Source organism: Cydia fagiglandana, chromosome 21, assembly GCF_963556715.1.
Source record: "Cydia fagiglandana chromosome 21, ilCydFagi1.1, whole genome shotgun sequence".
In the NCBI taxonomy this organism is placed as follows: Eukaryota; Metazoa; Arthropoda; class Insecta; order Lepidoptera; family Tortricidae; genus Cydia; species Cydia fagiglandana.
This window is the reverse complement of record NC_085952.1, coordinates 7,326,161-7,338,047: the sequence shown is the minus strand read 5'-3', so window position 1 is coordinate 7,338,047 and position 11,887 is coordinate 7,326,161. Positions and strand designations below refer to the sequence as shown.

Below are 11,887 nucleotides of genomic sequence, written 5' to 3'. Positions count from 1 at the left end.
TCAAATTTTCTATGAGACGATATCCCTTCGCGCCTACATTTTTCAAATTTGCCGCCTTTTTCTACTGACAAGATCTGCTTGACCAAGTATAAATGAAAAACTTTTAGAAACAATATTGCTATATAATTTCAACAGGCGTATACGAACTGGCTATCTCAAGAAAACGGATATATTATTATGTCTGGAACGCAGCCGCAGTGGAGTTTGTGACTTGTGCGCTCTAGACTACCTACCTCAGCACCACACAGCCTTGGCTCGTGCTTGGCCCAACACGTTCGTTTCGGCCCAAATTCGACTCGCCACCGGACGTCTTCGTAAATGTTAATTTTATCACCAATGTCAAGATATTTATCATAGAAATATTGTGTATTTGCTACCTATGCTCGTCGCATTCTTTTAATAACCGAGTGTGACAGTCCTTAATCAGATGTCCCAAATCGTCGAATGTACAAATGCTTTTAAACGGGCTACCGAATACAGAGTTCTCCAAACTAATCAATATTAATCAACCGCGTTCTTAAACTAGTCCTAACGCCCACAAGGCTACTTATTAATTTAATTAATTATATGTCTTGTCCCCGTGGACAGATGTCACGATGTAGATATGGCTGTCAGACATAGGGTCCTAAGTCTTGGGTTACTAGTAAGTGATAGTGCCTTGTTAAAGCGAGGTAGATACATATTTGTCAGGACACATTCCTGGCGCGCCATAGCGTCGAATTCATCATGTTTGGACGTCGTGCTTGCGTTGCTTGATTTGAGATTGGATAGCTAGGTGTCGGAGTGCAGTATTAAATGAGCAGCATGGCGGGAAAGAGAGGCAAATAGTGGACACGAGAGTATATAGTCTGGCAAACCCAATTTGTCAGTAAATGAGATCAAAAAGACTCATCCCTTTCTTTTGAGTTATAGCACTAGCGTAAGACAAATATAGTATGATTCTCTCTATCTTTGTTTAAAATAAGGCAGTCCCTGGCCAAGCTATAACTTAAAAATACAGTCAGAGCCAGCTAACCCTGCATTGCCATCACTCTCTCTCACTTCGTTCTGTTCAAACCCATGCACAGTTAACTTGGGCGGACTCTAAGATGGAAATATTCGCCGTAGTTAGGTAAGTTTTGGTAACTCAGTTCCTAGTAGAGCGTTGGACCGGTGTTCCAGAGTTGCGAGCTTTAATCTCGCCTAAAGTTTTCTCATTAAGGTGAATTTCCTCTCGCGATTAATGAACCTCCTACCTATGTTTTCTAGAGGGACTACAGTATGGTATACACCACACCATACGGTGTTCTTGTTGTTCCGGGATGTATACTTGTTTGCCACCAAGGTGATGTGACAAAAAAACTTGAAAAATACTGATCCCTGGAATATTTATTCTCTAAAAAGGCGTAATATCGAATCTGATGGAATGCTCATCTCTACTTCATTCGTTCCCTCAATGCTAAGGACCTTACGTGATATGTATTCATGTCCGTCTGTTGAACAGGGTCCAGGTTGCTTCATAGATTTTTGTTCCTCGCATGGCCTCGTGTAATTTTAATTCGTGCAGGAGAAGGGCCCTGAGGTCTCGTGCCTTCAACTTTGCCCATCATTATAATGTCACATATTACAACTAAGCAAGACAAGGCGAAATCCGCGCAGACGCACGCAGAGAAAAGTGGATAATTACTTAAATACCTCTAGATAGAAACATCCATAACTCAGGAACAAAATATCTGTGAAAACACAAAGATATGCCCTTACCCCGATGTGATCCGGGTCCTCCTGCTTAATAGGCAGGTTCACTACAGACCGATTAAGCCAGGAAGCCGTTATTGGGCTAGTATGCAAATAAGTTTTTGGCAAAATTTCATTTTTGATACAAGCTTTTATCGCTGACTGTACTTTTCTTACGACAGACAACTAATACTCATCGAGACAATTCAAAAAACCCCTAACACAATTAGGTTGCGTTATTTCATCACAGAGTTCCTATGGCCACCTCCTGTCTCCATCATCAGATCAGTTCGACAGTACCATATTATTGTATTTGTATTGTCACGAGAACTACATACAGCTGCCAATTTTCATGACGCTACGATCCTTGGAAGATGGTTAAATTAGTTACCTTAGATTCCATTACATAGTTACATACAGGTCGAGAGTTCAGGGCCATCTCCTGTCTCCATCATCAGATCAGTTCGACAGTACCATAAAGTATTGTCATCAGAACTACATACAGCTGCCAATTTTCATGACGCTACGATCCTTGGAAGATGGTTAAATTAGTTACTTTAGATTCCATTACATAGTTAGTTACATACAGGTCGACCTAATAAAAGCTTGTTAAAAAAGCAACTATTCTGTCAAGACTAAGCAGAAGAAAGACTGCCAATCCAGTTAAACACATCGTCGAAGCGTCGGTCTGCATGATACCATCGCTATCCTCCTCTCCCAAGCTAAATGGTCTTATGATACTCCAAGACTGTTTGGCGACACGACATTTGGTTCCGCGCGGTAGTAACTGGACAACTAATATAATTGATGGATTATTTGTCGCTGTGCACGCGCCGTTTCTTTTAGAGTTTAGTGATTGGTTTGCTTGATTAGGCGTTTTAAAACATGTATACATACACCAACTTATACCTTTAAGGCTTCTACAAACGATGCAACAAGTGACATGCGCTTTTAGATAATTCCGGCTGAGTAGGGCCAACGATTCCAACGAATTCAATCGACCGATCAAATGCCGCATTGCGATTATCGGTAACGTTTACAGACGATTGTAGCACTTGCTTTGGCAATGTACATGTGCACATATGTTTCCGATTCAGGCCACAAGATGGCAGACCCTCCAACGCGCACGGTCCCTGTTATTTTTCGGCAAAGACATATGTAACTTCGTATAAGATGAATAAAGTGTAAGGAAAAAACGGGCCTCGGAAATAAAAAAAAAGTCCTTCTCGGATAGATGCCGCACACACCTTTAGCCTATCCTCGGCTAGATGGCGAGACGACGCCGTTTCATGTTTAACAATTTTAACACATAGATATCAGTGAGTGAACATGGATCAAAATGATATAAAAATAATAAAATCATTTATCCATATATATACATTTTTTTGATAATTTTATACGTTTTCATTTTGAGTTTTAGTCGTGTGTCGATAGATGGTGGTAAATGTACTGTGACTACAAAATTTACAACGACAGGACCCCTCTATACTATCTATTCTTTTTGGTTTCGGTGAATGCAGCTGTCTGGATTATTGACATTTGCGGTATCAAAGAAGCAGTCGGCAGTAATGTCGCGCTAGAACTGCAGCAGAACCTGATACTGGCGTAGTCTGAATTCGAACTCTAACTACCTAAAAGGTTCTAACAGGAACTATTAGGATTTAAATAAAGCCGTTTGTGCGTTTTCCAGCTAATCTCAAGATTTGCAATAGTTTTGAAGAAAACAGCTGCCTTTAACTTCCCAACCCACTATAGCCTTGTCAGTTCTGGCCGGTTTGGTTCTGAAAACTGATGATGATACCAGGGCTCGGAACCGGTATTGAAATACCTGTTAATATTGCTCCAAAACCGTTATATTATTTCGTTCATTAAAAAACCGGTTAATTGATGGAACGCGAACTAACAAATTACGTTCTCTCTCCTGACAGTCCTGAGTCCTGACCGGTAAGAAGAGGGAACGGAACTTTATGGTTTGCAGGGAACGATATAATAGCGATTACTCTTGGCTTCCCGAGACTCTCGGTTAAACTCCTACCGTTCGCTTCGATATTTTCAATTTAACCGGTTAATTTAGTTCAAGAATGAAATGAGAACGTATGTGGCATAAACCTTTATCTCAAAAGAATAGTTCTTTAACCGGTAACCGCAAACGGAAACGACAACCTTTTCGTTCCCGGGTGAATGAACGAAACCGGTTTGACTAATGAGAACGGTTTCCGAGCCCTGGATGATGCTGATACTTGTGGCAACTCCAGTCAGCAGTAAAGACTCATCGGTTGATGATATGGAAAAAACTGTCTGGGAAGGTTAAGACTGAGCGAATTATTAGGTCGAAAATGCACGAAAAAAATCTTTAGAGAAGAGTCGTGAAATGTATTGGACCCAATATATTCTACGACTCTTCTCTTTCCGCACAGACTATGTAAGTAGATAACCAAGTATTTTGCCTAAAAAAATACCAATGCATTTTTTAGTGGTGCAGTCAGCCAATGCTATGTATGTTACAATATACATTGAAATGTACCTACAATTAATCGATTTCTGCTCGTGTACGAAACCCAACGAAACTTCTTTAGTAACTACCTATCAAAATATTTATCAAGTACCGAAGGCTACCCAGGTTATTATAAAATACCCAGACATGAAGAACAAAGACGTTTCGTGAATGGCATCTACAGTTGTCATAAAACCATTAGGCCTTTGATTTACACAAACCTCTTTATCAGCCACGTAAGACGGGAGCTTGTTATTACATCCGAATTGTATTTCATCGCTAGATGACAGTTGATACGGCGCCAAACTTATGTCATCTGTCAAAATACATGTTAACAGTGCGGCCGATGAGACGCGGCGATAAGAAGCATGAATAATATTATACCGAGGATGTGACAGCCATGCTACCCGTCATTTTACGACATTGTTTATACGCGGTTAATGATATGGCTCATTTGAATGCGTTGGTGGTCTGGCTGGATAGAAAAAAACAAAAGTTTTTTTTAAACGTGAAATGTTTTGACTTCAAGTTTCGGATGTATTAATTGAGCTAAACTCCGATCGCTTTTTGTTTTCTGTTCGTCGAATGCAGGAATGCAATTAACAGTTCGCGTAGCTGATCAATTTTATTAAGTAAATGAGCGCTGTTGGCAATTGAATGTGATTTTACGAGAACATTGTTTACAAGGCTTCGTGCCAAGGGGCAGCGACGCCACATTAGCGCGCGCTTTCGAAAATCGAACTGGAAAAAGAAAAAAGGCGGGAACGAAATAATTATGCACGTTCCGTTTCGTAATGGCGACGCGCTACCGTTTCCCTTTTAATAGCTCGCTTGTTCTCAGAATTTAATTACGCTGCGCCCAGATTAGCTGACGCGTTCCGTTTTGTTAATAACTCTTATAATGGGTGACGCTGTGCATTTTGTGCATTTATTGCCACACTTTATTAAATCCATAGATCATACGAGATTTATCATAACGCCACAAAAAATGACACATGACTCACGGACTATTGTTTGGATTTACACGAAACCATTTTGTTTTAATCTGTCATCTGTAATGGATCCTCAAATTTTAATATTAATAATTCAATAACGAGCCCTCAAAAACAAATTGTCTAACCGATAAGACAGTGGTCGATACAGACGAACAAAACGTAAACGATTCAGCCTTAATAAGAACCGGAGCCAGAGATGAACACAAAAGAAAAAGATAACCTAGCGATGGGCGAGTCGAGTTATCTGATTCGAATAATCCGAATCAACCTTCAGATGAGTTGATTCGAATCAAGACTATTGGCAATCCGAATCAACTCGGCCACTAAACTGACTGGTAACTTGGTATCCGATCCGCTGACTCGGCGAATGAATCGCCAATTCACCAACTCTCCGAGCCGAGTCAACGCTACGCTAAGGCGATTCAAAAATAAACCTTAATTCGATAGCCCGAAGATTCTTTTTACAACAACTGCCGCTTGATTCGGCGTTTCAATCCGAGTTGACTGGTACTATGACCATTCAAAAATAAACCTTAATTCAGTAGCCCGAAGGTTCTTTTTACAACAACTGCCGCTTGATTCGCCATCCCGAGTCGAGTTCACTGGTAGTATGGCCATTGAAAAATAAACCTTAATTCGGTGTCCTGAAGGTTCTGTTTACAACAACTGCCGCTTGACTCGTTTGCGGCTCCGCGGCCCGTGACCTTGTCGCGAACCACGCAGTCGCAAACCGTCGAGTCGAGTCAGTTCGAATTTCGACTCGGATCAGTGGCCGAATCGATTCGAATGATTCGAATCGAAAAAAAGTGGACTCGTCACATCGCTAAGATAACCGCCTATTGTTTTTTTATCATGTTGTCAATATCGCGCGGCCAAATTTTCAATATTGGAATGCCACGATTCGCCAATAAGAAGCTGGGAAGAATTGATTTATTGTCCAATTAGCGTCGGTCAGGTGTGCCAACTGCCAAGATAGCATCAGGCTGGCCAACCTAACTCGGTTGGAACTACTATTTCTTTTGGCGCGTTCAGTTTAAATGGCATATTGGAATCAAAAAAGAACCTTTACACCATGCTGGCTGCTTTCTGGAAGGCCATTTGAAATTCTGATTGCGGGGTGAGGGTCGCTTGAGTGGAAATCGATTTGAATTAATTGTGGAGCTGCTTTTTGTACGAAGGAACTTTAATTTGATATGAATTATTTCTAAATCGCTGCGCGGTAAAAACTGACATCTGTCGGCAATTAAAGACATATGTTTATTTATACATATCGTTTAACTAATTCCTAACTGCTTTTCTTAAAAATGTGCGAAGCACCTACAGATAACCTAACTTTGCAAGTAAGTAGTTAATTGCATCGTTATCGTTGTGTAACTTAAATAGGAACAATCTTGTTATTTTATGAGAGTCATTAGTTATTAACTTTTTACTAACGTGTCTGTTTTTTTAGTAGGTATTATTCAAGCATTATTATCAGTAGAAAAAGGCGGCAAACTTGAAAAATGTAGGCGCGACGGGCCATAGTCTCATAGAAACTTTCAATTTCGCGCCTTTTTCTACTGACAAGATTTGCTTGACCATCTATACAATATCTATTGAATTTATATTAAAAAGCACTACTACGCGTTATCAAAATTTAATTAACGAAATAACAGCCTCCTACAGACGTTTAGAGGCTAAGTAAATTAATTCATAGTTATTCCAGGACAATCCTACACAAACCGATCTACTTCCAGTATTATGTTTCCCTTTTCCCACAGTTTGTTCAATAAGGCTTGTGTTGTGGTGTCTCTCTACCAAAGAATATAATACTCACTAGGAGAAGAACGGTAACTCCATACAAAAAAATGTCCCCAACCGTTTATACGTTTATACTACTGGCGCCCTCGATGTGTACCAATGGAACTAAAGTTAACAACCGGTTTAGCCTGGCGGGTATTGGTATTATAGGTATATAGTAATTATGTTGATAAACATATTTTGTTATCTTCATATCACGAAATATATGAAAGATGCAAATATTACCCCTTGTTTGTGGTATTATCTATTGATTTAAATAAAAGGCATATTTATGTTTATAACATTGTATTATGTTTTACATAGAAATATACACTGAAAATTAAACCCTGACAACTTAATAAAAATAGACATTAATAAAGCGCATTCACAAAGTTTTCAGTATTATACAAATAACATTAGGCATACCTACCTATTACACTTTACACACAGATACACTACACTTTACACACAGATACACTACACTTTACACACGGCATTTTACACAGATTTCTAACTTGTATTCATACATTTCTTCACGGTTAATTAATACGCTTTCCAGATGCGTTATGACTCGGTTCCTTCTGAACCCACTAAAGCTGTATAAATTTCACTCTGGCTGCTTCAACAGCCATTGCTCCGCATTTAGCACATTTTCTATGTGCATTGCTGTAATCTATGTAGGTACAGACTTACAGTCTTAAGTGGTTGTACCGCTACGTTGTATTTATTATTTAAAGATTTAATAAATAAAATGTTCGTTATGAACTTTAACCACAGTAGTTGGACAGAGTCATTGACAAATATTTTTTTTTTATTATGGTGGATGATTATGCAATAAAACTTTGATTTTATGAAAAGACGCATTGTATTATTACTTTTCACACACATTTATACCGTGAATCGACACAATAACTAATTTTCAGTTTTATTGTAAAGGAAAGCGAACTAGCTTGAGCGGCCATTTTTGCAAGAGCGAAAAGCACAGATAAAATATCTTTGTCATAGATCTAGGCCGAGCTGTTTGAGGTTTCAAATTAAACTATTTCCACTATGAATGGCAAATTACTCATAAATCTTATAATAATACATATAACGCTCAAACAAAGCAAATATTCATTATAAAACTTAATCGCGTGTAATTAAGTTTTAAGCATTTTAAGTCCCGTTTTATGATTAATTATGTATAAAATTCGTGATAATTTAAATCAGAGTTGGGAGCAATGTTGCTGTAGAAAAATGTTTTTATTTTTATTACTCGCAACTTTTTCTCGGAGGCCAACGCACACATAGAAGCTTCAGGCGCACACATGCGCAATTATTTGGGGACATAACTTTCTTAGGAAGTGAACAGGCCTTGCTCTCTACATACCTTTCAAAGCCAAAAATGGCAAAAATACAAGAAGCCCACAAAGTTTAATCGAAGAAAATAACCGCCATATACGTTCCGTTACACTCATTTATCGTAAATGAAACCATGATCCCAAACATGGGGCGACAGTGATTTCATTTGGCGTTAATAGCCGGGATTGGGTTACAGGGGAGAAATCGGGAAATTAACTTCCAGACATAATAACATAATGGCTTTGTAATCCATATTGGCTTGGAGATAGTTTGGGGTTATTGCATTATCGTTTTATCGTAGATATATGGTTATTGCTGAACTTAGTGTTGGTAAATTTATGATTTTAACTGTCAATTCGTATGATATAATAACGGTAGAGAGTACATTAGACAATTTGTACTTTACAGTCATTTAAACTGCATGTGTGTTTGTGTTTTTTACGTCATTTGTATTTGTTTTAATGCGCTATGAATGGCTATTACTTACATTAATCAGTTACAATTAGGATTACGAGTAGGTATAAATATTTCAGACTAACGTACTCGTACATACTAGTTAAAGCTAAGTAATTCTAATTTAACTATCTACAACTTAGCCAGTATTCTAAGCTTGACTCAATTACATTCAACATAGGAACATTTGCAATATCCGCTGCAGTTTAAATTTAAATGTGGAACAATGCTGTTCTGTGGCTCTTCCGGTCGCGTTTCATTAACGAAGCTCATGTTCTATGAAATGTTGCCAGTTACAACATCTACACTACACAATATTAGTACAGTTGGCAAGAGTCACTTGGTCAGTGCGGAGCACATGTTAGAGAGAATCATACTGTCCTTTTTAATAATCTCAAAAGGGATGAGTATAGCTTTTATAATTCGTTGTTGTCTGACAAAATTGGTTTGCCAGACTATATCAAACATACTATATTTTTTCCTCATTAGTTCGAACTACCTATACTAACTATAACATAATAATGAATAAGATATAAATTCATATTTTATAGACAACAGCGCAAAATTTTACTACTTACAGAATACAGATCCAACATATTTCCATAGTTGCTACACTATTAGAAAACGATTCACTTAGCAGCCAGCGTATTGAACACAGGAATTGTCTGCCGATAGTCGATAAATCCATGTGGCATTTGACGCAATGAACTGCAACCACCATTCAGCAACATTATCAGACTTGCCCATGTTATATTATTCTCAATATTCTGCCAATATTGCCAGTAACGAACTTTTAAGTGGCCCCAATATCGAAGTTATAAAATACGTGACCGTAAAAATATAGCAGACATTCGCCCCGAAATTTCGATGTCGTTTGTATCACGCGCGAAAGTTATCGTTAAAGGTTTCGTCGCCCTATTACACCGTACCCCCTATTACCTAAACCGTAGCCACATGCTAGAAAAAGACAGTAACACACCACCCCCGCCGCCCCTCGCAATAAATGTGCGGGAAAGAAAGAGACGTAGTAATAGCCGGAAATTAGCACTCGTCTATCTTTCATTTTACACCCCAAATTTTCTTATTCCAATTTCCTCTCGCAACGAGCGATTCTATTCCACGCAGCCAACGTGCAAAGCGAAGCACGCGACGAAAAAGCTCGAATTCGCGTCAAGTGAAGTTCTAAATTCAAATAAAAGTACGCGGGTGATTGAGCCGTTCTAAATTTGAACGCGCTTTAGAACACTCTGTCATTTGAAATGAGTCATTTTCTGATAAGAATGCCCTATTGGCTGAGACGTGTGCCGCGGGCTCTCGATAATGCCATTTCCGAACGTAGATAGCGTATAACTTGGGTGTCGGGTTTTTGCTCGAGTTTTAATAATAAAGCATAGGGGAGAGCGGCCGAGATATGGAAATGAGCGTGTGGAGGAGAGGAAATTTGAATTTATACACCAGCTAGTTTTATTCATGAGGGTGAGAGAGATTACGGCGCGGTTCGAATATGATGTCCATTTTTTATACGAGTTTGACAATGCGAATTAAGCGCGCGTGAACACATTTAATTGTGTAGCTTTGGGTTTGTAGTTGGTAAAAGAGCCGCCTTTTGGGTGCGTGGGAATAGATGGCGGTGTGTAGTGAAGTGATCTTTCAAGCCATTTGCTTTGACAGAAGAGGTTATTGAGACTCAGTGCTGCGGTCAATGGTCATATTTCAGATTTTTTACGGAATTTGTGTGGGAATTTGTAGAATTGTGTGAACTCTGGCTGTTCATTTTATCATACCTCTTGGCTAATAATGAGCTTGAAAGCCTTTTTATGTAGGTATTTATTTTTAGGGAAATGGTGTCTACTATCATCAATACTAATGTCGGGAAATGAGATAGGTATTTGACTATTTGATAGACGTTCCTACGTTTTAGGCAGTTATATATATATATGTGTTAAGAAAAAGTTTACTTACACCCAGTTTTATACCTACTTAAGGCCAGGTGAAATTATTTTGCCTATTACGAGGAAACAATATAAATGTAGAGTGACTAGAGAAATTGTACAAAACCTCTACAGGATAAGTAAGATATACCTATCCCTTTTGGCAGTGTTTCATATACCAGTATTTCTCGACCGACCTGGCTTTAGGTTAATCCTGTTATCATATTACAAGTAGGTGAAGTAGGGTGTATATATATACTCACGCCCATTTCAATGAGGCAAAAGAGACTTAAAAATTGGAGTACCTGTTCTTAAATATATAGATATTATTGATGATGATGATGATAAGAACTCTCAAAAAGGGTGCAGATAAAATAACGTAAAATTTGTTTCTATATCACACGCAGTCCATAAATTATAAAAAAAAACATAATTGATTTAAATTTTACTGCTTTTATAGCACTCACTCAGCAGGTATCGGCTCACAACTTAATTCATTGATACGCTTAACTTTTATTTCTTTCACACCATAATGGTCACTATCCATTTTTTTAGTTACACCCCCATTCAAGAGCCAAGTCCATAAATAATAAACATTCAACAAAACAAATTTTTATCATTCGAAACTCCATGGTACAGGTGGAAAAAACGTTCATTCAGTATCATTGATTTCATTCATTCGTTCAGAATGCGAAAGTAGATTGGAACGTTAGTGAGGTAACTGGGTAGTTAATTTATTATGTCTTCATTCATTCCTTGGGATCCCAGAACGTGATGATGAATTTGATATTTTATTCTAAAGATCGATATGGTGTCGTAAAATGGACAACTCATAACTTTTTGTACGAATTTTTGTCGAGAGCTTTTAATGTTTTTTTTGTAACTTAGAATAAAATGTGCAAGTTTAATTATGTTACCTAGGTAACTTGCACATTTATAACTGTTAAGTTATCAGTTTTTTGGTAATTTGGTTTGCTGATTTATTTAATTAGTAGTCAAAAATATTTGCTCAAAATTAATAACATCTAAAATATCAGCCTCGAGTCAAAAATACATCATCTGTGAAAATTTCAACTGTCTAGCTATAATGGTTCATGAGATACAGCCTGGTGACAGACAGACGGACAGACAGACAGACAGACAGACGACAGACGGACAGTGGAGTCTTACTAATAGGGTCC

At 38.2% G+C, this 11,887-nt stretch overlaps 1 long non-coding RNA gene across 1 annotated transcript in view; it reads right to left on the bottom strand.

Annotated features, from left to right (window-relative positions):
* Positions 1–4,326: 4,326 nt before the first annotated feature.
* The window catches only part of LOC134675296 (uncharacterized), a 466,888-nt gene continuing 459,327 nt past the window's right edge, over positions 4,327–11,887 (bottom strand). Inside the window, exons 2-3 of the long non-coding RNA XR_010099725.1 lie at positions 6,036–6,480; positions 4,327–5,422 (exon numbers count right to left, since the gene is read on the bottom strand). This is a non-coding gene — a long non-coding RNA (uncharacterized LOC134675296). The remainder of the gene's footprint in view (positions 5,423–6,035; positions 6,481–11,887) is intronic.